At 37.8% G+C, this 27,435-nt stretch overlaps 1 pseudogene; it reads right to left on the minus strand.

The window, feature by feature from the left end:
- Positions 1-10,659: 10,659 nt before the first annotated feature.
- Positions 10,660-11,711, minus strand: LOC143629479 (protein ASYMMETRIC LEAVES 2 pseudogene; annotated as a pseudogene).
- Positions 11,712-27,435: the final 15,724 nt, after the last annotated feature.

The raw sequence follows: 27,435 nt of genomic DNA on the forward strand, positions 1-27,435 counted from the left end.
ATCCCAAAACATTAAAAGCAAAAAGGGATTAGGTACGAGATTACTCACTTGATAAACGATGCGGTGTAAGATAAAGCAAGAACCAACTTTAAACAAGCACAAGTTAACCTATAAATAAGATTATTGTTTTAATGATTGGTTTAAGTCTTGATTATAAGTTAGCATAATTAATAAGTAAATTATTATATATAACATATATATATTACCGGAAAAGCAGGGCAGAACAGGGAGGAAGACGGAGGCAGAGAGGAAGACGGCAGAGAGAGCAAGGGGCAAGAGAACAGGAGAGATTAAGTGTTTTGTGTGTGTAGTGTTATGAAAATATTACTATTATTTATAGGAAAACCCTAGGAGACATAATCCCTAGAAAAGGGGAAAAGATCTTTAACAGGATCAAGCAAAAGATATCAAAAAGCATAAGAATCCAAAAGCAAAAGATATCAAAAGATATGGCAGCTGCAGAGGCAAGATAAAGCTGACAGGTTAACAGTAAAAAAAGCATGGGCGGGTCAGATAAAGGTACTGGTCAAGCATGGCAAAAGCAGATCTCAAAAGATAATGTCAGTCACTTTATCTGCCAACCAATGGGGTTGGTGCGCATGCTGCGCCGAAAGTAACTTTTCAGACATAAAGCAGATTAGGTCAACAGCTCAAAAGATAAGACAACACAAAAGCAAACGGCTAGATTCAACAGAAGAAAACTCAAAGGGTTTAGCGCGAGAAGGCTAAGGCGCGAAGGCAGACACAGAAGGTCAAGAGAGCGCGAGTGCGAAGGCAGTCAGAAACAACCTTAACGCGTCGCGGAAAGAACTACATTTCTAAGCGCGTCGCGGGAAGAATCACATTTCTTAGCGCGCCGCGGGAGGAACTAGAATTCCTAGCGCGCCGCGGGAAGAACTATAATTCTTCGCGCGTCGAGGGATGAACTACGATTCTTAGCGCGCTGCGAGAAGAACTACAAATCCTTAGCGCGTCGCGGGAAGAACTACCGTTCTTAGCGTGCTGCGAGAAGAATTACAATTCTTAGCGCGCTGCGAGAAGAGTTCGTCTCGCGTATCGCTGAAACAGGTGGTCTTCACGCAGGCTTCCTTGCAAGGGGTCTGCGCAGACAACCTTAGGCGGGAAGGAACAAAAGAGTTAGAAGAAAAAGAGGGAAACAAGGCTTAAGGGCGGGACGGCGACAAGAGGGAAAAGAAGGCGGAAAGAGAGAAGGAGAGGGACGGGACGGCGGAAAGAAAGAGAGAGAAAGAGGCGGGAAGGAAAAGTATATTATTATTATTAAAAATAAAGTATAAGTATAAATAAATATTAAATCACAAAAGGAAGAGATCGGGTCAGAGAAACGGGTACCTGGGTCGGGTCGGATCGGGGCAGATGTCACAAGGCCCGCGTGACACGCGGGTAGAATAACTTGTCACTAAATATATTGAAATATAAAAACCTTTTTTGGCCGTCATTTTATACTTAACAAATTTTATACTCTTCTAAAACAACCTGTTTTGAAATATTTTCAAAATAGTTACAAAATATAAAAAAATTGGAATTAGTCAACTTTAAAAAATTATGAAATTTTGTTTGATTTTTGACCAATTTTGCAACAACTTTTAAATGATCACTGACATTAATATTTTGTTAAAATTCGAAAACTTGAAAACATTTTACAATAAATGAATTTTCAAATAACTTTGGAAAGATTAAAAATTTTTATGTTAACTTTGAAAATAATAACGTGAAAAAATATGATGGAAAATCAATGGAAACAAAATATAAACGTTTTGTCACTAAATTATCAAATATTTTTAATATTTTTTGAAAACATTATGAAGACTTAGACTATCAAATAGATGTTATAATTAGAATTTATATTATGTTTAAAAAACTTTTTAGTTAAAATGGATAAAAATATAATACGTGTTTATTATATATTATTGAGAAATTTAGTGACATTAATATTTTGTGAACACAAATTCAAAAAAAAAAATATTGAACATACATAACCAATATTTCGGGTGTGAAATCTCATAATCAATTGAATCTACTAAAAATAATAACTATAACAAATTAATATGTGATTAATTTAATTTTTTAAATAGAAAGTGACATTAATATTTTATGAAAAGTTGTCATTTTTAATATTAATGTTCCTTTAATCACCCATTTAAAAAGTTCAACTTAAAGTTAAAATCAACTTTAATGTTTGACCAGACAATTTAAAATTGTTTGACCAACTTAAACGTTTGATCAGCAATTAAATAAAAAAATCAACTTAAATTTAAATTTGGAAATTTAAACTTTTTTAATCAAATAGTTTTAGAAAATAATAAATTGGAATGATGGTAAGTTTAGACATTATGAAATATTGACCAACCATTTAAAAATTTCAACTTTAACTTAAATTTGGAATTTAAAATTCGAAATTGTAATCGTTTTAGATATAAAAAAAAAAGTGAAAGAAAAAAACAAATATAATTAATGTAATTATGGCGTCAATCAATTAATGTTCCTAATTAATAATAAACTCAATTAATGCAAAATCAATTGTTCTGTTTAATTAAATAAATATTTAACCATAAATAAATGGTAGAATTAACAAATATAATTTTAGCTTTTCCTTCTTTCTTCCAGAATTCGTAATTATGGCGTCAATAAATTGGATTTTTGGAAACCGTAATTACAGGGCCAATTAACTGAATTTATACAAAAAAAAATTTTCTTTAATACATCGGTTCTGATTAAAATATATTAAATGGACAATACTAACAACTATATATGATTTATTTTATAAAAATCAAATAAATTACATGAATTGTGAAAAATACATAAATACATGAATAATAACAAAAATATACATCAATATTAAACAAAAAAATAAGATATCTTATCAACAAATCTTCAACCCATGAAATTAGCTATATCAACTTGGGAACATAACCTGAAATGAGAAAATTAAATATTAATATTCGTTTTACAAATAATAAATTTTAATCGTGGTAATGTTACATGTTATGAAAAATTTACCTAATAATTCATAAAATTCAACTTTAATTTAAATTTGGAAATTTAAAAATTTTAAATTGCACCGTTTTAGAAATAATAAATTTTAGTGATGGTAATTTTAGAAATTATGAATGTTTGTTTAATCACCCATTTAAAAAGTTCAACTTAAAGTTAAAATCAACTTTAATGTTTGACCAGACAATTTAAAAATATTTGATCAACTTAAACGTTTGACCAACAATTAAATAAAAAAATCAACTTAAATTTAAATTTGGAAATTTAAACTTTTTTAATCAAATAGTTTTTAAAAATAATAATTTGTAATGATGGTAAGTTTAGACGTTATGAAATATTGACCAACCATTTACAAATTTCAACTTTAACTTAAATTTGGAATTTAAAATTCGAAATTGTAATCGTTTTAGAAAGAAAAAAAATGAAAGAAAAAAACAAATATAATTAATGCAATTATGTCGTCAATCAATTAATGTTCCTAATTAATAATAAACTCAATTAATGAAAAATCAATTGTTCTATTTAATTAAATTAATTTTTAACCATAAATAAATGATAGAATTAACAAATATAATTTTAGCTTTCCTTTTTATTCCAGAATTCGTAATTATGGCGTAAATAAATTATATTTTTGGAAACCGTAATTACAGGGCCAATTAATTGAATTTATAGAAACGTCGTAACCTTCCAAATTCTTACTCCAAATTGGTGTTCACGGTTTAAACTTAATCAGATCGTGGTTCAAAACGTACCGGAAAAACGTAAAAACGTAGAAATATTAGCTTCATCGCCGTTTTTGATTTAGAACCTAAACTGATTTTAAAAAAATCAGTTAACAATGAAAACAAGATAAAAATGTTAGATCTACAATAACCGGAAGAAAATATGATGTTGCCGGAAAAAGATATAACCTAGCCGGAAAATCATATAACATTGTTGGGCATTAAAGTATAATATATAACCTTACCGGAAAATGATTAATCTCGATCTACATTACCGGAATATAGAAGATGGTGGATGGTGGAGTTAGAGAGAGAGAGAGAGATTAAATACAAACAAAAACGGAAAACAAAAATCTTACCGGAAAACCTTACCGGAAAACCGTAATAACTTCAAAATATCAATTCAATCTTGGATTTTGATATACAACCTAAAGAGATTATTACAAAATCATATAACAATTAAAATAAATATAAAACCATATCGGAAAACCTTACCGGAAAAGATATTACCTTGCCGGAAAATCAAATAACATTGTTGGCCATTACCGGAAAACGATTAATCTCGATGGTGGAAATTACCGGAGATAGAGAGAGAGGGAGGGAGGGAGGGAGGGAGAGAGAAATTAAAATGATTATATTGATGGTGGAAAATTATAAGGTTTAAATAGTATGTGAGATGACACATGGCATCATATTAGAGAGTCTTAGAATGGAAATGAGATGACATGGAGGCCTAAGTGGACATCCTAGTAGAAGGACATGTGACAAAATTGTATTGATTTAATAGATTAGTAGATAAATGAAAGAACATGATTACTCATCATTTTACAACACTAGACGAGTGCCCGCGGTATACAGCGGGTCTTTGAACGCAGACTCTATTAATCACGTAACAATTATGAGTGTTCATGGTTCGGTTTAAAACCTTGAAACAGTTTAAACTGGTCATCAGCTTGGTTTCACGGCTGGGTTGTTTACTTTAGTCGGGTTTTTTTACTTCCTTTATCCTTTCAAGTATCATATTTTGATTTAGTTTGAATTGATGATATGGTTATATTAAAAATTATTTTAAGCAAATTTTATTATCAAAGCTAAAACTCTTAAACCAAACCTGAACCAGACCGTTAATAACAGTTTGGTTTCAAGTTTTAATGGTTTAGTTTTCGTTTAAAAACAATCAAAACCGGCATTTGAACACCCCTACGTAACATATTAATTTTTTTTCAATTGAAAAATTATAATAATATTATACACAAATTAAAGAGAATAAAATACTCGTTTTATTGGTACACTATTTTTACAAAAATATTAACGTATGAAAAACTTATTGTCGTTTAAAAATCATGTGTGAGAAGTTGGTTTAAAGTTTAAACTAAAAACATGATATGGTTAAAGATGAGGGGGCAAACTTGTAAGTTGAGTGGATTGTGTTTAAAAGACAAGTTTACCCTTAATTATACATGTATTTCATGTTTTAAGTGTTGTAAATTACTTAAAATGAATGTTTTAATTTACAATTGTTTGGTGTATTATATATAGTATAGATTAAAGCGCTCATAATTTAATTGCAAGCAAGCTATACATACAACCAATTCACGTCTCCCATTAACTTGACCACCCATACCCTTTATCTTTCTAAAAACTTTCCATTAATGGAAACTTTAATAATTCATGACATTCATAGAATACCATTCATTAATCCCGTAGCTACACAACCACGTGGTTATCGATTTTCATAACTTCGACCAGTTGACACGCCCATGACTAAACTTGCTCGTTACGACAATGGCCAAGTATCGTGGCAGTATTTATTGCACCGTTCTATATGATTTGATGAACACTATCCTTTCTTTCCTTAGGCCAAGATGCGACCATATCTTTCGAATCTCATTCCCGATATCCCAAATTTAATTTCCTAGTCACGTTTAACAATGGACTTGCCATTAACCCTATCCCAACTTATATAGATATTTTCCTATAACAAAAACATCTTTATTCATAAAATATTTTGTGAATAATCACATCATAAACCACTCTTTACTCATTTGTTTGAAGCACTTGTTTCTTAAATTATTTCGGGCGCATCCTCGCCCATTTCAAAGAATCCTTAGCAAATCCCAAGCCACAATATAAGGGAAACTACTAAAAAGAAGTTAAAAAGATCTTCTAACATGTAAATATTAGATATTATGACCGTTACGCCACCATAACTCATGACGACATCACCCCGATCAGTGAGAACACCGCTTGCATAGCCGCTACAGGCCACACGATGTTCCCACGGTACATCGTCAATATATCAAATATAAACTCATCAAAATGTTAACCCTAGGCCAAAACGTGCCGTGAATTATTTCTTCTACCACCCAATTCTAATATTGTGGGTCATCTATATATCTGTCCTCTTTTAACAAATAGTTAACCCTAAAGTCACTCTCCATTCTCCAATAAAGACAAGCCACCTCTAAATGGAGCCAACTTAGAGTTCAAAGACAACATGACTAGCAGGCCCTCGTAGGCCATTCACAAAAACAAATTTTAATAAATTTACCTTTAATATAAAATATTTTAGTGCTTTCCACAGCCAACAAGTATTTAATTATTTATACCCTTTTATTTATACTTTTGCGTTTAATATTTAGTTTTCTTGCGCCTGAAACTATAGAGAACTTACTTAGTTAACGCATTGGCGGACCCTGGTTTTTATTCAATGAGGTCTCCATTTGTTGGTGTTCAGATTTTTCAAATCTATAACATTAAAACTTTCGGGCTGGTCGCTGTTTGGGTATGATCTTTTGCTTTAGATAAAATAGGTTTATACACATTTTTGTTGATCAACATATTTTGGTTAATTAATTGCATCACTCGAATAAATCTATCTTTTAGAATTTATATATATATATATATATATATATATATATATATATATATATATATATATATATATATATATATATATATATATATATATATTTGTTTTCTAGTTTTTCCTTTCATTTGTTTAGAGTAAGTTAGGGCAATGGGTTTTTATACTCATGTATTCCACGCGTTTGATACTCTTTTGTTCTAAGCTACACGTCATAGTTGTATTTTATGTTTAGAGCAGTATTTTTTTTAATTTGTTATGTTAATTTGTTGATCAACATGTTTTTGTTAGTTGCTTATAACAAACCTACAAATAGAGATGGCATGTTTCATATATTTGTAACTATGGCATATAATACACAATATATTTCTCTCTTATTTTCTTCTAAATTCTTCGTTTCCTACTTTCTATATTGATTTGTTCTCTAACAACCTACGGTTTGTTGTTTTCATATCTCTAAAATTAAAAAAAGTTTCAGTTTAAATGAGTATTCATTTCTCATCATATCCCTCTAAATTATGTGAGGGCCGGGTTTGCAAATTGTAGGTAGTGATTTTTTGTAAATTTGAGAAAACAAAAGTTTGTTCCGTTTTGTTTTTTAATATTTATTGAATTAGTTGTAAGTAGAGAAAATATTATTATAATAAAAAAATTATACAATTCTGTTCGGTTTAGAAGTAGACATTCTTGGAAGTTTTGAAAAACATGGATAGTATTAGAAACTACTTGGTCTAAATAGTTATTTTAGAGAAATTCCCTTATAATGGAGTATTATTTATGAAAAATAATTTTCTAAACAGTTGGACCACTATTAGATGATCCACATGAGAGACAAAGGGCATGTTCAGCCATAAATAAATTCAGATGGTATAAATACATATATTCATATTCAGTAGTGTATGGTCTGTAATAAACGTTCCTGATTTGTTGTTTTCTGACCCCACCCATGCACATGCACAGTACTACATTACATATATACTCGATCACAATATATACATATATACATACATATACATACACACACAACATACGTTCCTCATTTGTTCTTGAAGTTTGGCCCTCACGCTTTCCTACAAATATATTATATAATGTTAATAGCGAGGTTAGTGGGAGTTGGCATTGTCAAATTAAATGGGAGAGTTGGCATTTGAATTCGACAAATTCAATACTTTTATCTAAGTAATACTGTTGGCATCGTTTTCTACCGATCTTTCATTACTCATATATGTGAGTACACCATATATATATAATAATGTTAACTATTTGGCCAGTTTGGTATCGTTCATTCTCAAATAACATCGTTGTGCATGACAGTCGACCCGAAAATATTAATCTTGAAGTGCTTAGATCGAGTTGATATTAGCACATTTAAATTAGACCTTAGAAAGAATAGGAGTTCTTGTATGTGGAAATAGAAAGGTACATTATTGAAAACAACCGAATCGTGTAAATAGAGGTGGCTGACGGAATCGAATATGCCATAGTGGTTGTTTACTTCAATGACGCTAGATTATGGTTCACAACACATGACGACTCGTCTTTGATTAAGTATGTTGGCCTTAAAAATTATTGAGAGAGAGATCAAAGATTGACACTAAATGTAAGTATCTAACTGTTTGAAAAATTTGTTACGTGTACATTAGTAGGTTGTTATGACACAACAAATGCACACTAATAGACATTGATGAATGATATATCGATGTGTGATTGTGTGTATTCGAAAGAAAATACTATAGTGGTGTATCCCACATTGGTGGGATGAAAAACTTGTGCCTTGTTTTTCCCCTATAAATAGAGAGGTAATCTAAGTTGCAACACATACCAAACCTTATACACAACACAAGCATTGTTGCAAGGTTTTTTCAACTTCTTCTTCTTCTACATTTCTGGTTTCTTTTAATCGAACCTTTTTCAGGTTTACGGTTAACTCCGGCAGTACTACTGCTCCGGCTGTTGTACCCTGGGAAACAACGAGTTCTCTTGGGAGACTCGAAATATTGTTTTAAGGGCCCCGTGTTCAACACGATACTCAGCCAAACCGTTTATATTTTTTTTCCGTATTGTATTTGGTTTATTTCTTTGATTCTGTATTGTATTTCAGATTCTTGTATTGTATTGTATGAGTAATAAAACTGTTTGTTAATTTTCTGTTTATTTACTCAATTCACGAATTCGGTTCCTACACTAACATCCCAAGTAAACTATGCCAGAATATTGGCCTTTTGCTTATGATGAGTTGCCTGTTCAAGAACTCATCAACAAATTGTTTGTCGACGCATTTGCTTAACTAGTGTAAGAGATAAAATTGACAATTGTTCGAGAGTTGAATGGAAATTTGATTTGAGTTGGATTTAAGCCCTCCGATGGGCCATCATTGACAATCCCTAATAATATTATGTGGATACGCATACATACATACATACATACATACATACATAGAGCTGTAAACAACTGAACTTGGAAGTTCGTTTATGTTCAAACGAACACGTAAAAGAAATTTTGTTCATTTTTTTGTTCGCTTAAATGAATGAACATGAACAGAGGTCGTAGTCGTTCATTTGTGTTTGTGAGCGCTCACTAATGTGTTCATTAATTTAGGTTCGTTTACGTTTTTTTGCATGTTTGTTTTTTATATTCATTAGTTAAATGTTTGTTTTATATCTTTTTAATTTCTTTTGTTTGATAATAATCAACCTAACATTTAAGTTTTATAATTAATTTATTGTTTATTATCTATTTGTTTCGTTGACATATCATAATAAAATCGTGAATTAGGGAATGATTATGTTTATGACTGTTATCTCAAGCGCTTAACTCTATATTTTGACATAATAATTTTCTTCCTTGTTATTCATTTTTAAATAGTACATGCTCGTTTGCGTTCACAAACAAGTTTAGTTCTTTAACGAACGAAAACGAACAAGAAATTTCGTTCATTTAGCGTGCATCAACTGTTCGTGAACAAGCTAGTTTGACGCTAAATGAAGGAACATGAACAAAGCTCTGTTCGATTCTATTTGACTACAGCCCGGCCAATGCATGCATACAAACATATACACAATTACACATACATAGGAGGTTATATATGCGTCTCAATATGGCCCAAAGTATAATAAGATTAAATCCTAGCCATAGATCATAAATTATTTAATTTTCTGTTCAAAACTTTTTATATTTTATATTCCTTACGTACAAAAATGTATGCTATGGAAAAAAAAGACCACCAAACTAATTTGTTCATTTCTTTTTTTCACTTACATGCACAAGAGTAGGCATCCCATTTCAACAATTTCTTAAATTTAATGCTTTTTAAGATTGAAAAAAAATACATGATTAATATTGTTACGCGTGTTCTCACAATAGAGTTATATATGCCTAAATTTTAAAAAGTGTAGAGAGCCACAAGCAAAGATGCAACGTGTGCACTTTAAGGATATGGTAATTAGGCATGTTTATTTGCCCATCTTGCAACAATACATAAATAACTGAAATATTAACAATATCATGATAGAGTGTATGCACTTAATACTACAATATGCATTGGTGTTCACATTAAGCGTACTAATGATACTATACTAAGAATTGGTCTATTATACTTGTTAATGTTTATGCTTAGTGTGTATTGAATGATGCATATACCAAGTATGCATTGATATTGCACATACTGATTGATTATATAGAATGAATCTCAATTAGAGAATTATGATATATCTGTAGTACCCATGAGATCTTCCCGCTCGATCGAGGCTAGAAGCTACTAACACATAACATAAACAACTCGAAAGATCTAAATTTGCGGGGCACAAACCTTACATAAAAAGATTGATGAACGATTCATTGAGGCTTTATCTTTGAGACCAAGAAGCTTTATTACACAATTACATATGCAGTCTTACTAGCATGCTATTGTGTATGTATTGGTATTGTAACATTTAATATAAAACAGTAAAAGTTTACAAGTATAAATAATAAATTTGACCAGCATCCTATTCCTGTAAAACCAGAAATAGACCGTAGGTATAATCATTACACCTAGTTTTCATCACACAAAAATGGTAGTTGGTATTGGTGAAACCAAACAAAAGATACTAAAGAAGTTTGAAGTTATGTGAAACACAACTACTGTACATGCACTCATGTCCTGATCTCCATACATAAATTTGAAACAATAATAATATTATCAACAAAGATCAAATAAGCAAAACAAAACTGATGGTATAATAATTATAAAGTTTCCAGTATAAATAAACTTATGATAGCATCAAGCAATATGTGGTAGTATCATTACAATGAAAAATATTAATCAAATTAGAAACACTTCATATAAATAAAATTATGGATTATTATTATTACCTGTGAAACCCTAAGAAGGATCGATTGTCGTTGGAAGATCATCGTTACCGGTGCCACGTGGGGTCTGGAATTGCGGGTGCTGGCCGATACCTCCCGCGGATATATTCATGGCGAGAACACCGGACGTGTTGTCGTAACTATTGTTGACATCAAACGCCCGTATGACGGACGTTTGATGATCCCTAGAGGTGAAAAATTGTGGGTGGTGGTGGTATAGATGGTCTCTGGTGGCCCGACCACCACAATATGAAATCAAGTTGTTTCCTAGGGATTGGTGATGGGTTGCTACCGCAGCAGCAATTATTCCTTGAGTAGCGCTGGCGCTGCTCAAGGAATGGTTTTGGTATTTGGAAAGTTCGGATTTTGCATACGTAAGATCCATTTGGAGTTGTCGGAGTTGGTGTTGGAGGAGCGAGATAACGCCAACGCAACCATAAACGGGGTCACGGAGACGCATATCTGCCTCGTAAGCAAGCGAGTTCACGGCGTCTTCGCGTTGGTGCGGGTGGAGTTCGTTTAATAGCTTTGTAACGTTGCTGGCTCCAAAAACTTTGTGAACATTTGCAAACTTTTGAGGTTGGTCTGGTGGGAAATAAGGTGCAAAAACACATTCTGGTTGGCATTTTCTCCTTAAAAACTTGCAAGCTGCACATGGTGAATTTGAAGATGAAGCCATTTGTTAATTTCTTGATTGTTCTTGCACCAAGATTGTTAAATAATGTTTTCTGCAATAACAATTGACAAATATTGGAATCAAAAACTAAAGTTTATGATCATAAGTTCATAACACTATAGTAACACTAAAATTAATAAGCATAAAAAAAATGAATATACAATATATTGTTCTTGATTCATATACTTGTAATCAAGGAGATTGCAAAACTAGCTAGATCTGAATTTTTTTCATAAAATACCAAGAATTTTTTTCTGAATTCTTTAGCTTCACCAATGAATAATATGTAGATCTTGAAGGGTTTTATTCTTCTTTTGAATTTATTAACAAAAACTGGGAAAATGTGGAGAAAAAGATTGTATTTTTATGAAGATTGAAGGGTGTGAATTAGAACTAGAATTGAAGAGAGGAGCTAAGAAGATTGGATCTTGTGCAAGTGAGTTTTTTAAAGGCGAGGGTTTTGAGGGTTAGATTTGTAATGCTTCTTGGGATAACAATCATTGATGACTTTTTTGCACTTAAAATAATATATACTATATATATATATATATATATATATATTAAATGCTAGGAATTATATTAGAGGGAGAAGACCTAAGATGCATCAGCTTTGACTACACAAGAGATCAAAAACAGGCTAAAGATTTTATTGTGAAGTTGTGTAACTAATCAGAAAAGACTTTAGAAAGCTTAAAGGAACCCACAAAACTAGATGAAATCAGAATTCTTTAAAATGTTAATGTATGACAAAAAAAATGTTTTTATTTTTTTTATTTTACAAATTCTTGAAGCGGGTTCAAATCCCATTCACGTGCCAAATCTCGGATTCAAGCCTGTTGAAACGTCACTAGGTGGATTCGGGCTCACAACATTATCAAACCCTCTTTGTAGCACCACAATTTCTAGAGGGTTTTGCCTATGTTCGTCGTTGAAAAAAGAAATACAAAGTAAAAGTAGATTTCAACCTGAATTCTAGACTCTTCTTGTGGTTAGGAGCAAGAAGGAAAGATATGATGATGACCTGGATCTCTTTGGTCAAACCCTCCTCTCTCTCTGTCTCTGTCTCTCTCTCTCTCTCTCTAGTTTTTCCCCTTTAAAGTGAAACAGTGTGAAGTAAGAGATGAATTGTAAAGAAATGAGCTCATTGACCAAAAAGACAAAATGGAAAGTTACAAAAGGGTTTTGATGAGTGATCTCTGCTCAGTATGAATCCTACTTTTTTCCCCTAAACTCAAGAAACAGAAGACTAATAATCTTACAAAATGTCTAGCTGCAGCCTGCTCATCACTGTACTGCCAGCATACTTTGTGTGCTTTCAAGTGTATGTGTTTATTGGTGCTTCTTTCTTGATGAATCAAGGAAGGGATTTTAGGTTCAAGAAAATAGAGTTGAAATCTTTCTTGGTGAATAAAAGACTGTAATTTATAATTGTAGGTTTCTTTAGGGTTTGCAAGAAGAAAAAGGTATAAAACTTTAAAGTGAGATTAGAATAAATCTTTATAATAGGATTCTAGGGTTTCCAAGAAAAAATAAAAGTAAATTTATTGTATTATAAAGGTTGTGATTAAAAAAAACTGAAAGAGAGACTATTAAGCGGGCAAATAGTTAGTCAAATTCTCATTTTAAATAAAAAAATTGATTCTACTGGAAACAAATTATTGTTCTTCAGTGCCATAGCTTTGTGAAAAAGAATTATTCCAATTATATAAAGAAGAATGTGGGACTATTTTTTTATGGTTTTCAATAGGAAGTAAAAATAAAACAAATTCAACTGGTGAATTGAAAATCTAAAACATTTTATGGGGGTATTCATGTATGTGATTAAGATTTAACTGTTTTTGGGTGTTATACGAGTATAGTATTATAAGATAATACCAGATCTGATTATCGGAAACAAACATATCCGTTTACTCAAATTAACCATATATATTTGCTTCACCATACATATTTTATTTTTATCATTTTTGTTCTAGGTAATATAACAATTTACTAATTTGCTTAACTTCAGTTTTTATATTCTAAACTTTTTAGGTAAGATCTAGAAATCCTAATAGGTGATTTCTAACAAACATACATGCATACTGATACTCGTCGGGTATAAGACTGAGATTACGAATAATCGTTACAGATCCGTCCAATTACTACCTCTAGTTTGGAAGAAAGGGGAGAGAGAAACTATATTTCAAAAGTATTCAAAGGATTAATCAAATTACCTTTGGCTTAGCGATATCAATGTATGTTGGGTAACGATTTTTTTTTTTCGAACGGTGTGATCTAGTACAAGTCCTGTAATTTTATATAATAATAAAGGTATAATTTACAAGTAGATTAAAGAGTGTATGAATTTTCATTAAAAGAAACGTAATTATAGGAGGAAAAGACAATTTTGAAAATACTGGTTGGAATAATAAATAAATAAATAAATAAATAAATAAATAAATAAAAATATAGAATTGAGATGGAATATAATATAATAATGTGAAAGGCAATCTTTAGGCTTGCATGTCATCTGTTTTTAAGGGTAAAAAAACAGGTTTAACGTAGCATCTAAAGATGGTGTCATCAGATGGAGAGAGATCCCCCATGGGCCGAGCCTAAGGAAACGCGGAGAAAGTGAGCCTACTACTCTATTACATCCTACCCTAAATTCTCTCTTGAAATAAATAATACTCGTATTATTTAAATAGATATGCATATATAGCTAAGGAATAAACCCAAAAGTATGACACTACACAATAAATGGATAGATGTTGTTTAGTTGGCATATTTAACTTAAATAGATACGTAAATATCGGTTTGTTGCGGTGGTCTTCTGGTCCAGTAACATTAGACTTCGAGATCTTAAGATCTTAGGTTTGAAACCTCAATCAATAGGTTTTATTATATTGATGAGTTTCTTTCTTCATAGTATTTCTGGGTGAGTCGAACCTAGAGCGTCAAAATTTATATATATGGTTGGCATTATATTTTAGAAAGACTCACTCAAATATTAGGATAGTTCTAAAACAATGTAAAAGAGAAGTTAATTTAATTTTTCAATATAAAATACTAATAATAATAATCATCTTCATGTGAAGATACCATCAAATATGCTTTGTAAGATCAGCGCAAAGGCTGTTATATATTTCTCTATTGCGTATTTCCTATCAATTTGCTTGTTTCTCTACGTTTTATGATCACTATAAAGTTGGTTAGATATCTTCACAATTTTGGCAAGTTGCTCGCCTTAGTCTTTTGAGATCATATTAGGTACTCTCGAAAGCGTGTATGACATGTCTTTTGTTCAACAAGTATGCGCCACGTGCTATCAATAACTCAAGGATCGACCTATTTGTTCAACAAATTGGGCGACTTGTTTTGCTCAAAAACTCGTTGGGACAACCTATTTGTTCAACAAACTCGTTTGGGTAATCTGTTTACAAACTCGTTTGGAAACTTGTTTGCTCAACTAATTCGTGTGGACGGACTGATTGGAGGACAAACACGTTGGACGAGTAAAAAACGGAGGCGACAAAGTATTTGGAAGAAATTTCCAAAACTATTGATTTGCGGAAACATAAACAAAAGAGACCCTAAAACACCCTCATAACGCCTTGGAGACGGTGTACCCAACAGTATAAAGTTTTTTCTCTCTATAGCGCTCCACTATGTTTGGTTCAATATGTTTTAAGAGCATCACCAATAGAGGTGATTCTTGGGGATGTTTTTAAGATGACACATCAGATATGACCCACTAAATTAGTTTTTTATAATATATTTTCTCTCCTCTCTCTTCCCTCTCCACTCACATACATGTTTTTAGAGATTCTTGTACAAGAATTTCATTATATATTCTCTTCTCCACCTAATCATCTCTTTCCTCCAACTCATACTCTTTGCTCTTTCAAAAATCTCCAAAAACTCCTATTGGAAATGGTCTAAGAGAGGTGAAACAAAGTATTTGGGATGTTGTGGTACGGTGTACTTCCATAATAATATTCTGATAGATTGTGAATGAATGTGTGTTGTCATATGACAAGACATTTCATATTCCTTTCTTAATACTACTACTCCAATCTGCGACTGCAAGAGACTAGACCTTTTGTTATGTGTTGCCACCACTCCTCTCTCCAATATATATATATATATATAACTTAATTTTTATCAGTTTTTTTAATAGTTATAAAATGTAATAACGAAATTAATGCTTAGGTTGTTCTTTGATGTGCTTGAAGTAGTCAAATAATTATTAACTAAAAATAAGCTAATCTAGACACTAAGTAATAATTCTTGACTCTTAAACTTAACTTAAACTACTAACCGGCAAATGTATCGGTCGACTCTAGTACAGCTAAGTAAGTCCGGATATCGAACCCACGAGACTCTATAAATTACGTATACTAGCTAATTAAACTCAACTACAAGACGTGACTATTTAATAATAATGTTTGAAGGGGGGTTTTAAACTAATTATTAATTAACTAAACCTAACCCTAATTAAATAAAATATTATAAACTATTAAAACACTTAGATTAACTCAGATGATGAAAATAACTACCTAGGCTAGAATCCCCAATGTCACGACAATCAATCAAATGGGAAACTTAAGTTATGGAACCGGGATCGTAAAATAGACCCTTGACAGAAAACCCGAACAGGACCCTTGACCTTCAAGAAGACACCTATGAATTTCTAACAAGTTTTAAGACTCACCAGTTTTATAAATTAAACTTCCTTACGGTTATTTAATAATTTATGTCTAAGTATCTTTATGACGAAATCCTACCTTACAACACGGAAATCAAAGATAGTTAAGAAGACCCAATTGACTTAATAGACTAAGCTGACATTCAAACCTAGACGGACTCCTTACGAAGAACTAAATCTAGCAATCCTGACCAACAAAAATCTATCAATAACCTATCACCTTACAACTTTCTAGGCCAGCAGCTCACTTTTATCTATTTAATTGATTTTATTGTTTCTATGATTTTAATGCATATCAATCATAAACTAGTCAAGAACATATAGTAAATGACCTAACAAAACCCTATCCTATGAAACAATCACCAAGGGTAATGTGAAACAATAAATCCAAGTAAATAAAACCAAGCAATCATACGCATCAATTAATTCAAACTCAATACTTTACTTAGAACATAAAATCCATAACGAAAAGAAATCCCAATCAAAATCAAACCGAACAAAGGTTCATCACGACCTAGGTAGTTTATGAAGTTTAGCCTAGCATCATATAGTCTAAATCAAACAAAGCAAATAAAACTGAAAACATGGTGAAATAATGAGAAACGAAATATTAAAGGCGATAAAACTCGTAGTCTTCAATCTTGAACGTAAAACACTTCACCGGTTGTTCTCTTGCCTTCAAAATCACCACGAAACTCGAAAGATAGTTCCAAGAACTCTCAAAATCAGCTGGTGGCTTTCAGGTTATGTCAGTTTAAGTTAAAGGTGTTTAAATAGCGAAAACAAGGCCCGACATTAACCAAAAATGAGTTAAAAACCCATCAGCAGTGCCTATACGCCGCGCTAATGGCTTTTTGCCTTTCCCCTAAGCGCGGCGCGGCGTGCTTCTTTAAGGGGGGCCAGTCAGACTGGCCCGGTCTGACTGGTTCTCTGTTCTGGTTCTTCCTGACGCGTTCCGAATCTCCGTTTTGGCTCGATTTAGCTTGTTTTTTTGCCCTTTTTAATCACGATCAAATCCCGGAACCTACGAAACATAGAAATGTTAGTAGTATACAAATCTCGACTAAAAACGAACAAAAACAATTAAAATATTAAATAAAATAAACAAGGTAAACATATATATTTAACATTATATCATTCTCTATGGTGGGGGGGGGGGGCATCGAAACCCCTTCATAGTGCCACGTGATCACTGGGGACATCAAAGCCTCAACCTATAACGTCCCGATGTGGTTTAAAGCCTTTTAGGCGCCCCTTATATACACGCGCTTGCGCACCCACAGATATATATATAGGATTGATTTCTTTTGAGAACCACTTTGAGTTTTAAGAACTCGAAAGAACTCAGTGTAACGATTTTTTTTTCGAATTTTTTTTACACATGCGTAATATATGTAAGTTACATACACGTAAAAAAATTACAGAATTTTTTACGCACCGAGTCGACTTTTTACACATTTGTAACGGACGTAAAAGTTAGTGTAACCACTTACATATTTATTTTCTCTCCTACTTTGACTTTTTTGCCAGATTTAATCTCAACCACATATTTCAATCCATTTAATTAAATGTGTGGTCTAGAAGTGAGTTCTTAAGTTCTTAAAACTCAACATGGTTCTCAAAATATCTCTCCCTCTATATATATATGTGTGTGTGTGTGTGTGTGTGTGAAATGGAGAGAGAGAACGGCGCCCGACGTTCCAAAGCCACCCCTAGTCCCCACCCCCTCGCCGCCCCCGCCATTGCTGCCTCTAGCGGTGTTCCGCGCCTTCGCGCCCTAAGGCCGCCCATTTTCGCGCCCATAACGTGGAGCCTTGTTGTCATTTTATTTATAATTACTTGAATATTTATTGGTCATTATTTCTAAGTGTTAACATTAATTATACAAGTGAGATATTCATAATAAAACACTAACTTATCAGAAGCATTCCGAACAACTGAACTCGGAAATATCGACAGTTGAATTTAGTTATTTACCCGTGTAATAGTTCTTAATTTGTAAACTCTCATTTCAAATGCAACGTGAAGAGGTAGGTCCCAGCAGAGCCCAGTTGGACCCGCAAGACTCACCTTGAAGAGGGACGTCTGCGCAAGGACCAACTGCTTCCGCAGGACCCACCATGCTCAGAGAAGACCTTACGCGCAGTACGCCAGCTGTTCCCGCAGGGAAAGCCTCCCAATGGTGAAGTACCCTGCTTGTTCCCGCAGCTGCGGATACAAGCCATCAGGGAAGGCTACCCGCACTGATAGCAAGGCTACACGCACAAGGCACTAACTCGATACTTCAGTAATGTCACCTGAAGGAATGAGCAAGGCGGGAATACTCCCACCCAAATGAGCCAGTCCGTATGCTTCTGGAAGATCTTTTGTACTATACCTGCCAAGGTATGGGCAGAATAGACGATCTGACCAAAACAGCCCATGAACCAATCACAGGGTGACAGCTCACCGACAACAGTACGAGGAGGAGTACCCTCTAGTACTGTTTGTCACTATTAGCCGCTGCCTACTCACCAACCCTCACTGTGGGACGTGCGTGCCTACAGTTGGTGGAACAGTGCATAGCCGGCAGTAAAGGAACAGTATACAGCCGGCCTTGTCACTATCGGCCACAGCCTATCCACCAACCAGCATGGCTTGTGCGTAGCGTAGCCCACTGTTGGTAGAACAGGGATACTATTCAGCCGGCTGTACCTTCTTGGAAACCTACCTTCGGCTATAAATACTCCAACACCTTGGAATGGTAAGGACATCATCTGATATCTCATTATCTTATCTTCTCTAGCAATCTCTTAATATACACTTATATTCAGAGCAATCTAGTCTGATTCTCACGCCGGAGAGTGGTCACAAGGAGGAACCCCCCCTTCTCAGTGACGAGCTTACGGTGTCTGTTTTGCAGGTCACCTGAAGAACAACTTTCTTTGTTGGACCTCATCCTCGTGGGAAACGTCTATTTAACCCCCAGATTATCCGTAATCTGCCCGGGGTCACATAGTGTTTCTTCATTGGCGCCATCCGTGCATAAAAGCTAGAACTAATTCTTAGTTTTTTCAAAATTTCTGAAGAAATGGTTAATGTTACTCCGGTCCCAAAGCCAGTAAGTGACCAAGAAACCCCGGTAACCACAACCCCAGCAACTGGGGGGAACACCGGCGGTTATACAAATTTTACGAACACTACCCCGGTTACCCAAGCCGGGACAAGTGCAGTAAACAATATTTCACTGGGGTTCACTGATGCCCAGTTGGAGAAACGGACGAGGGTCCCTCGCCAAACACTCGATCAAGTTAAGGCGTGGGCCGAAGCACGTCAGAAAGAGTTCCAAGCTGAGTTGGATGAACGCTTGCGTTCACTTCAACAGGCTGACGAATTCGGCAGTACTCGCCAACATCTCAACATGAACAGTGAGTGCGAGTACTCGGACGATGAGCGGGAAGAATCCGATACCGACGCAAACCCTCGCCATAAGGCAAAAGGGAAGCGTAAGGAAACGGACTCCCAACCGACAAGGAATTTTGGAGAAACCTTTAAACCAACGAACGCGGGGAGAAACCCACGTGACTTCTCCAAAACCTTTAGACCAACTGCTGCAAATGCAGGAAAGTCCAAGTTTGCAAGCGACATTGCGGAAGCAATCGCCCCGAGAAGTGCCAAACAAATGTCCAACATCGGCACTTATGATGGTCTATCCGACCCAGACGACCACTTGAACAGATTCATTGCGGGGGCAACCGTCAGTAACTGGACGGAACCCACGTGGTGTTATATGTTCCAGATGACTCTGGTTGGAGCGGCCAGGGCATGGTTCGATCGTTTACCGGTCCACCACATCTATGATTGGGCGGACTTTCAGAACAAGTTCAGCCAACACTTCAGCCAACAGAGGAAATATACTGAAGAACAGTGGACGATCCTCAACTGCGTTAGAGAGGAGGATGAATCTTTACTAGACTTCATCACTCGCTCCAACTCCAAAAAGCTGAGTCTGGGCAACATAAGTGAAGATCTTGTTCGCGCCGCTTTCATCCAGGGCGCCGAATACCCAGAGCTTATCCGCACATTGACGGGTAAGGACGGCATGCCATCCACATGGGATGCCATCATGACGGCGGCCAAGCGCTTTGCCGAGACGGAGAAGCAACTGGGAAGGGATCTTCCCCAGAGTACACACCTCTACACGCAAAGGACTAGAGAAAACAATGTTCGGATCGCCCGGCAGAACAAAAAGAGGAAGCTAGGTATTTGGCAGTCAAGGGTAAACTTTGACACCTCATCCAGCTCTCGCCCTCTTGTTGGCGGAAGGGATAACACACACCCTTCAAGCCGAAAACACCGGTGGACGCCACTCACCAAAAGCGTCACGGGGATATTTGCCACCGAAAAACAACCATGGCCAAAAGCTCCAATGATCCGGCAGCGACCTAATGCGGATCAAAGCAAATCCTGTGACTTCCACGGGACAAAAGGTCATAGTACGGAGGAGTGTACATCCTTAAAGGATATTGTTGAAACATTCGTCAAGGATGGAAGACTTGCACACCTTGTGGCATCAATCAAGAAGGGAGGAAGGAATGATAACCGGTACAGAGGCAACGGACGAAAGCCCGTTGACATCAGCATCAACATGGTTCATGGCAACATCAGAGGAAGAAAAAGGCGAGCGACAGAACCATGCGCGTGGAAGGAAGCTGAGGTGCGCTTCTCGCGAGTGCTAGGAGGACCCAGCAAAGAAGGCCCTATCGTCATCAAAAGCCAGCTGGGGCACTACATCACTTCTCGCACTCTTGCTGATAACGACGCCTCGTCAACGGTGATGTACAGGCAGTTCTTCGACAAGCTAGATGACGAAGACAAGGAACGCCTGGAAACGGTCTACGCCTCGATGGAAGGGTTCGACGGCAGCATAAACACCCCCCTGGGTATCCTATCTTTCCCCGTCACTCTTACGGACGGGAATCACTCACGCACAGAAGATGTGGATTTTGTCGTGATGAGGAAGCCACACCACACATACGACATTCTCTTCGGAAGAGACGGGATGGCAAGATTCAACGCCGTGGTATCTTCAGTCCACGGCATGATGGGATGGCCAACAGCTGAGGGTGTAGCGATGATCACCGGCATTCCCAGGTATGCATCTCATCTGTCTCATCTAAACCCAAACCAAAGATGGCTAAACCAACCATCACCGAACCGGAAAGATGGGCCTTCAATGGCAAATACCCTGACCAGGCCGTTACCATTGGCCCAACAGTTGTTGATCCCACACGCACCTTACTCAAACGCTTACTACAGAAAAACGCTGACATCTTCGCGTGGACACCAGCTGACATGACTGGTGTACCCCGAAGTAAGGCAGAGCATAAGCTCAAGTGCGATCCGGCTGTTACGCCAGTCGTACAAAAGCGCAGAGTAATGGGGGCCAGAACAAACTAACGCGTGTAGAACCCAAGTCAAGGAACTCCTTGACGCAGGCATCGTACGCGTTAGCAGATATCAAACATGGGTTGCAAATCCCGTTATGGTACCGAAGAATAACAAACAATGGCGCATGTGCATAGATTTCAAGGACTTAAACAAAGCATGCCCCAAAGATTGTTATCCGTTACCCGAAATTGATCTTAAGGTGGATTCGTTAGCACCGTTTCGCCTTAAATGCTTCCTGGATGCGTATAAGGGGTACCATCAAATCCACATGGCCGTTGATGATCAGGACAAAACCGCTTTTCGGACGCCCGATGGCACATTTTGTTATCAAATGATGCCATTTGGACTTAAGAATGCCGGGTCCACATACCAACGCCTGATGGACAACCAGTTTCATGCCCAAATTGGGAGGAACTTGGAAGTCTACATGGATGACTTGGTCATCAAAAGCCCTGACGCAGAAGCGATGTTGAAAGACATCGAAGAAACTTTCAACACGCTCAGGAAGATAAACATGAAGCTCAACCCGAGCAAGTGTGCCTTTGGAATGGAAGAAGGGAAGTTCTTGGGGGTCATCGTCACTAAAGATGGCTTCAGAGCGAACCCTGAAAAGGTCGAAGCCATTATCAAAATGGAATCACCTACTACCATCAAACAGGCTCAGACACTGAATGGACGACTAGTCGCACTTAATCGCTTTTTGGCAAACCACGCGGATAAGTCGTTTCCTTTCGTGTCAACGTTGAGAAACTGTTTAAAGAAAACGCACTTCCGCTGGACACCAGAAGCGGAAGCAGCTTTTCAGGAGATTCGGTCACGCTTGATCGAACTCCCAACGCTCACAGCACCAAAAGCGGGGGAGGAGTTAATCCTATACCTTTCCGCAACAGATAGAGCAATCGGGGCGGTCCTGCTAGTTGAACGGAAAGGCATTCAGATGCCAATCTATTATGTCAGCCGTAACAGACGTAGAAACCCGGTACTCTACCCTCGAAAAATTAGTCTTAGCACTTATACACGCTTCACGCAGGTTAAGACGATATTTCCAGGGTCACCCAATCACCATTCTCTCAAACTTCAAACTTGCAAACGTTCTACGCAAACCAGAGTTATCGGGACGCCTAGCCAAATGGGCAATTGAGTTGGGGGAATACGCGATAAAGTATAAGCCAAGACCAGCCATAAAAGGCCAGGTTTTGGCCGACTTTATTGCGGAAGTGCCTGCATCGCGGGAAAAAGAGTGCCAGGAAGAGGCTCAACCCTCTCCAGCACAGGACATCAATGATGTCTGGCGACTCTACACTGATGGAGCAGCCAGTAACGAGGGTTCAGGCGCAGGGCTGAAACTAACCAACCCAGCAGGCCAAGAATACACTTACGCTATTCGACTGGATTTTCCAAGTACGAATAACGAAGCCGAGTATGAAGCATTCTTGGCCGGGCTGAGAATTGCGCGTAAGATGGGAGTGAAACACTTGGAAGCCCACGTGGATTCCATGTTAGTAGCCAACCAAATCAACGGGACGTACAAGGCCGTGAACGACACAATGGCCCTGTACCTCGCACAAGCAAAAACCCTTCTGCGCGATTTTAACGATTGCAAAGTCATATACGTCAAGCGTAGTGAAAACAAATCTGCGGATGCGTTAAGCAAGCTTGCATCATTAACCTTCACCCACTTGGGAAAGGACATCAGCATTGAACTCCTCGAGGCACCTTCAGTCCCGCACAAGGAAATTTGTGTCATCCAAACCGGCACAGAAACGTGGATGACACCAATAATAAATTACCTTGCGGCAGGTACACTACCAGAGTCAAAAACACAGGCAAGAAAACTACGCTGTAAAGCACTGAATTATCAACTCATCGATGACATCCTTTACAGACGTAACTTTCTTGGTCCACTCTTAAGATGTGTGGACAACCAAGATGCTGACTACCTCCTAAGGGAAGTACACGAAGGCATCTGTGGAGTACACGCAGGTCCACGCGCTGTTGTAGCTAAGCTAAACAACGCGGGATACTTTTGGCCGGGGATGCATACGGATGCGCTGGCATACATCAGAAAGTGCAGGTCTTGTCAGCTCTACGCACCCAACACGCATCGCCCGAAAAATGAACTTGTTCCAGTCACCTCTTCATGGCCATTTCAGAAGTGGGCCATCGATGTGACAGGCCCATTTCCTACAGCAGCAGGAAATGTTCAGTTCCTAGTGGTAGCCATCGACTACTTCACCAAGTGGATAGAAGCAAAACCCTTAGCCCAAACAACCGCGAAACATATCAAAAAATTTATTTGGGAATTTATTATTTGTCGTTTTGGACTTCCACAGAATTTGGTGAGCGATAACGGCACCAACTTTGCTGACAAGAATCTACAAAAGTGGCTGGAAGAACTTCAAATCACCCACACTTTTACCTCAGTGGCGCACCCGCAGGGTAATGGTGAGGTAGAAAGAGCAAATAAGAGCATCGTCGAAGGCATAAAGAAAAGACTCTTGGAACACAGATCCGGCTGGGTGGACGAGCTTCCGCACGTCCTTTGGGCAAACAGAACGCTGAAAAAGGCCAGTACGGGAGAAACCCCGTTCAGTCTCACTTATGGCACTGAAGCCATGGTCCCGGTCGAAATTGGTTTACCCTCACCAAGGGTCTTGATTCAGCCAGAAGACAATGATGCGGAAAGACGGTTAGACCTTATGCTAACCGAGGAACGCAGAGACTTAGCCGCAGTGCGTGAAGAGAACTACAAGCGACAAATGCAAAAGTACTACAACACGCGGGTAAAACTCTGCAACTTCAATGTAGGAGACTACATACTGCGTAACAACGAGGCTTCGAACCAACAACGCCCAGGAAAACTGGCCCCGGTCTGGGAAGGGCCATACATTATCAAAGAAGTTCTGGGAAAGGGCGCATACCGGCTCGAAAGGCTCGATGGCACTCCCATCCCAAGAACATGGAATGGAGCTCAATTACGCAAATGTTATATGTAGATCAATTCCAAACTTGTAAATAAAAGGCCTACAGCCACTTCTAATGGAAATGATTCTCCTTTCACAATGTGTTGATAACCTTACCTTTATACTTATGAACCACACTGATGTGCGGGTATTCAACGCATAAATATGGGAAGAAGTAAGTCGTTACGTGTGGAAGGCGGCAAAACCCGCATAAACACAAAACGGTAAAAATTTCAAAAGAAAAGGAAAACCTTCACGCAGGTCAGTCATAGGTAAACTTTGGTCATCCCACTAAATGAAAGTGCCGGTCCTAACCACACAAATCATGATAGAGGAAACTGAACTAACCTATTGACAACCGCGCGCCGAACGGTTAACTTATTCAAAATGCTTAGAAAATTTCTAACAGAAGAATGAGGAAAACCTCCACGCAGGTCAGATGTAGGAAAAGTTTAGCCATCCTACTAAGTGCAAGTGACGGTCTTACCCGCACAATCACGAATGAGGAAGCAAAACTTCAACCTATTATCTACCACGTTCAAAGGTTAACTTATTCTAAACACTTAGAAAATTTCAAAGGAAATGATGAGGAAAACTTCCACGCAGGTCAGATATAAGTAAAGTTAAGCCATCCTAAGTGTAAGTGACGGTCATACCCGCACAATCATGAAAGAGGAAGCATAAACTTATAATCTGCCACGTTAAAAAGTTAACTTATCTAAGTACTAAAGAAATTGCTAAGTTAAATCAAAACATGCGTAAAATAAACAAGGCAAGGAATTAGCACATAATCTTTATTCCATCAAAATTCAAATATTACAAAGATTGCTGGGTGCATACCCGCATACAAAAGAAGCTATACAAAAATAAAAATCTACACTAATGGTGGAAAGGGATCTTCAGGATCAAGCTTCAGGACCACTTCCACTTGGACCCGCACCATCAGTAGAGCGTGGCGGTTCAAGGAAAGCTTTAAGGATAGCTAGCCCATCATCAGCAGCAGCAACTTCGTTCACCTTCTCCACCACCGGATGCGGGAAGGCGGCATACTGGTTCACTACTTGGTCAAACAGCTTCAGTATCCACATCATACAAAGGGAAGTTGGAAGGCGGGATGCCTTTCTCAACGAACCCTAGACCAAGCAGGAAGCCGGCCTTTTCCCCACCCTCATGAGAAGCGTTGAGGGCTGCGCTCATGGCATCATCGTATGATGTGTCCGTAAAGACTCGATGCACAACCTACAAGAAAAAATACAAGTGTCAAAACCTTTTCTATGTGCAAAGAAAAGTGTAAAGATATGAAATTACGCATACCTGAGACAACGCTTCTCGAAGAAGCCATTCCTTGGTAACCAGAGCTTCCTGGAGGGCAGCTTGAGCTTGGTTACGGGCGCGTTCGGCTTCACTTTTGTTGAGGTTGGCAAGCAACACTTCTTTAGCCGCAGCCTCTTCAACGCCCTTTAGCTTCCGCTCAGTGTGGTCAAGCACCCCCCTCTGGTCCAAGATCTCTTGGAGCTTCTTGGCGTCTTCCATCGCCAAGGCATCATGAGCCTGTTGGAGCGCCTCTAGTTTGGCTTTAAGTTCCTCATTCTCGAGGCGTAGAGGCTCAGCAACAGCTTCAGCCTTGGTGGCCCTTTCAGTTGCGTTCCGAGCAGTTTCCTTAGCCAGCCGAAGCTGTTCGTTAACAGCTTGGGCAGCCTTGGAACGGGCCTCGAGACGGGCCTGAACTTCAACTTCAAGGGCCTTGAAGGCCTTCTCCTTCTCCGCAGCAACGGCGGAGAGCCTCCTATTCTCCTCCCGGACAGCCCGCGCCTGAGCTACTTCTTGGATACGAGCTGCTTTTAACTTGTCGTTTTCACGACAAAGCAGCTCGACGCGCGGCTGCATCCGGGCCAGGAGAACCCGAAGCTCATTGGTTAGCCTACCCTCCTGGTAGCTAGCCATGGCTTCCCCCAACGCACCACTGGGAGCTGCGTGACGAGCCCACTCCACGCACTCCACAGGCGTGCGAAGGGTTGTTCCTCGGCGGATGTTCCATCGTGGAACATACACTTCATTGGAATCCGACACTGCAAAAAACAAAAAGCAGTTAGGAAAAGATGATATAAAAAAAAAGGCCAAAAGAACCCTACGCACCTGTAGGGTCGACAACAGGCCGATAGCCGCCAAACCCATCACCTGAACCGAAGGGAAATCCGTCCAAGAGGTCAGGCAGATGGGAAGGAGGCAGAGGTTGGCGAGAAGCCCCAAGCATACCTGAAGGATCGGCCGTCGTTGCCGATGACGGAGGCATGGTGAAGGCCGCCGCGGTAGTAGAAACCAACGGAGGTGAACTCAGCGTAAGTGAACTCACAACCGTGGTCGCCGCTGCGGAGGAGTCCGCTGAAACAGTCACCGCCGGCTCAGTGAAAAATTCGGTAAATAAGGCACTGACAGCCGGCGGTGATGTCATCACAGTTGGAACAGTTGGCTCAACTGGGTGAGCAACTGAACCAACTGAAGCAGGCGCAGCCGCCTGGGTCATCACCTCAGGTAGGCTGACCAAGCCTACCGTCATGGGTCCGGAGGTGCTCCTCCCCGCTCCACCCTGGAATGCGGTAGCATCCACGCCTGCACAAAGAAGATAAGTATTAATGATGGAAAGCTATGAAGTTAAAAGTAAAGGAAGTTTGTACTTACGGGTTTTCTTGAGCCTAAAAGTGCGAACAGGCGGGGACGAACCCGATGGA

This window comes from Bidens hawaiensis, unplaced genomic scaffold, assembly GCF_021521415.1.
Source record: "Bidens hawaiensis isolate Kalapana, Puna unplaced genomic scaffold, B.hawaiensis_p1.1 tig00000459_1, whole genome shotgun sequence".
NCBI lineage: Eukaryota > Viridiplantae > Streptophyta > Magnoliopsida > Asterales > Asteraceae > Bidens > Bidens hawaiensis.